General features: G+C 37.7%; 1 pseudogene; it reads right to left on the bottom strand.

Annotated features, from left to right (window-relative positions):
- Positions 1 to 1901: 1901 nt before the first annotated feature.
- LOC102830199 lies at positions 1902 to 2414 on the bottom strand (annotated as a pseudogene).
- Positions 2415 to 3293: the final 879 nt, after the last annotated feature.

Genomic DNA, 3293 nt, shown 5'->3' on the forward strand with positions numbered 1-3293 from the left:
TGATTGTATGTTGGTGTGTTATTAGGGTCTCAACAACAAACTTTCTCTTGTGAGTGTAGTTATGGAATGGAAGTGTATACATTATTCTCATTTGCCATTTGTGAACCCCACTTTAGCTTTGTATTTGTTGATGTATATTGTTAATCAGGTGCTATAGGAGCTGGTATTGGCTCTTTCTCAGTGGATGGAGCTGCATAGGGTACATTTGTGTCTGTGCTGTATGGGTATGATTGCTGTCTCCTGCTAGGTGGGAAAAAGAAAATTTGTTCCCACATCCCCAAAAAACAAAACAGAAGTACCAACAATGAAAAGATAAAATAATAAAGAAAAAAAAGATGATAACAATCAGAAAAAAAGGAATATAACAGCTCTAAAGCCAAAAGGGAATCAGGGAATGGAGCTATAAAAGAGAATAAAAAAGAGAGAGAAAATAAAAAGATGAAGTAAAAAGAAGCACTTGAGAATATCTAAAAAGAGATATGAAGTACAGGAAAATAGAGCTATAGAAGAAGAAAAATAAAAGGAAGGATTTACAAAAATACACTTAGAAAAACCAATGATAGGGGTGATGAAAAGAGAGACTAAAGTGTATACAGAAATATCAAAAGGGGATAAAAAATGATGGGAAATGAGAGACAGAAGAAAAGAAGGATAAACGAAAGCAGAGATAGAAAGGATAAAATTCAAAGGGATGCAAAGAGAAGAAGAAGGAGTAGAAAGTACAGACAAACACAAACAGTGAAACAACAAAAGGGAAAAACCAAATCTTAAAAATAAAAACCAAAGATAATGCAACTGTTGACCCAGAGTGAAGAAAGCTCTGGGTAGGTCCTGCAAACCTAGGGGCTACGAGGTGGTTGTGGGAAGGATGTGACAGCGGAGTTCCTGGTTCCAGATGGAGTTCCTTTCAGCCTGGGTTATCTATGTTCAGGGCACTAAAATTTAAAGTAGTTTGTGGAAACCCTTGATGGTTCTAATTTCAGTGTTTGTTAAGACCACAGGGCAGTTTGGGGCAAGGTGATTGGTTAAATACTGTGTATTCTGTAGGTCCTATGCTAATCCCACTTGAATCCAGGCACCAAAACAGCACACCAAATCAGAGCTGCTGACCCCGCCTCACACTGATGTAGCTTCAAACCATGTTCACTAATTTAACCACACTGCTGGTCACCAGGGGAGCATGGGGGAAAAGAAAGAATTTCACCTTTCCATTCACCTGTGTGACACTGTTCTGCTAGGCCACCTTCTGTTGCCAACGCTGCTCACAGAGGTTCAAGATGGTTGCACAGCTTCTGACCCGATGTCCACTGGTCTCCCTCTCTTGCTGTCCATGTTCAGATTCTCCTCCCAGCAAACACTCCATCCACTTCTCTAACCTTTCTTCTGATGTTGAGAGATCCAAGATTTTCATCTGTGTCAGTTTTGTTTGGTCCCTTGTATCTTTGTTATCAAGGATCTGTTTCATGTGTCTACCTTGTCTATTATCTCACTATAAGTCCCCTATTTCAAATTTTGAATCAATTGACCTTTATTATTGTTTTGTCTGCTTTATCTATCAAGTTGGAGAGTCTTTTGTATGACAGAGGATTTCTGTCCTCTATGGAATTCCCCAGATTTTTAAAATATTGAGTCTATACTTGTGGTCTATAGAATTTTGCATTTATTATATCTTCTTGGTGAATTAAACCTTATTCTCATTAATTAGAGGCCATCTTCATTCACAGTAAAGTTTTAGTGTCTATTAAAGCAATTGTACAAGGTATCTTTTGATTAGTATTTGCTAGGCATATTTTTCTTTCTCTTTATACTTTTTATTTAAAAATTATTTAAATATTTTGTTGTGAATTGAGTGAAAGTTTACAGGCAAGATCATCAAATCATACAATTTGTTGTTCGTTTGTTTACATTGAAAAATTTATATTTAGGATTAGCCAGCAGGACTCATTTAGATTTATTCCAATTATGTAGGCAACATACAACGCATTGTAGTCAAGAGCCAGTTGAACATATACCTTCTTTTCCCCATCAGGCCTGATCAAGTTGTTGACTTTGACTATGCCAATGTCACAGAGCTTCTTCACAGCCTGTTTGATCTGGTGCTTGTTGTCCTTGACATCCACAAAGAATACAAGTGTGTTATTATCTTCAATGTTCTTCATGGCTGACTCAGTTGTGAGAGGGAACTTGATGATGGCATAGTGGTCAAGCTTCTTTCTTTGGAGGTCATTCTTCTAAGAATATTTGTGCTTCTGTCGGAGCCTCAGTGTTATGGACCCCTGGAACATGGGTGACGTATGGATCTTTTTTGTGTGCTGGTGGATGCCTTTTAGCACTGACTTCTTGTCCTTCAATGCCTTTACTTGGTCTTCAGTTTGGGGAGGGCCAGGGCCTTCCTCCTTTGTTCTCAGTGCCATCTTCAAAAATCATGCTCTTTGTTTCATCTCAATGATTGCAATCCTCTACATGCAACAAGTTACCCCATATCCTCCTTGTTAACCCTATTCACTTTCCACCCACCTTCTCATCCCATCGCCATTATGTTCTTAGGAAAGTGTTTACCTTTAGATTTTGAATGATTGACCATTCCATGGAGAGCATACCTTACTAATGCTCCTCCCTCACCCCACCCCCTGACTATATACCTACCTATTGCTTGGCTGAAAATAGTAGCGACTTGGACTCTATTAGTCCAATGGACTAAAAGAACATATAAACATCAGTCTCCATGACTCTGAAAACAGAAGAACTAGATGTTGCCCCACTGACACTAACAACTGCTCTGAAATGGATCACATTCAAGGGTCTCAGATAGAGTGGGAGAAAATCTGAAACTCAGAGTTCTAGGACTGTCGTCTCCATCTGTCTCACTTGGTTTTCTGTGTCTTTGTTGTAGAGGTTCCGTACAGACTCTGTGCCTAGTCCATAGTCTTACTCTCGCTTCTCTTTTTTTACATTCAACTTTTTCTGTTCTTTATGTTTTAGGTCAGAGATTGATACTCATTTTCTATAAAGGACCAGTTCATTTATAAGTATTTTAAGCTTTGAAGACATATTGTTTCTTTGCAACCTGTGAATTTTGTCTTTATGATATGAAAATAAACATAGACAATACATAAACCAATAGATGTGTCAGGGTTTCAATAAAACTTTACTTACAAAAAAAAGCAATTGGCCATATTTGAACTGTGGAAAAGCCACAGTCTGTAGAGTATAAATAGCATAGAGCTAGATTCTGTTTTAAAATTTCTGATCTCTGTGTTTTAACTGGAAATTTTAATCTATTTACATTTTTG

The sequence above is a fragment of the Chrysochloris asiatica genome, unplaced genomic scaffold (genome assembly GCF_000296735.1).
Source record: "Chrysochloris asiatica unplaced genomic scaffold, ChrAsi1.0 scaffold00415, whole genome shotgun sequence".
Classification (NCBI taxonomy): domain Eukaryota; kingdom Metazoa; phylum Chordata; class Mammalia; order Afrosoricida; family Chrysochloridae; genus Chrysochloris; species Chrysochloris asiatica.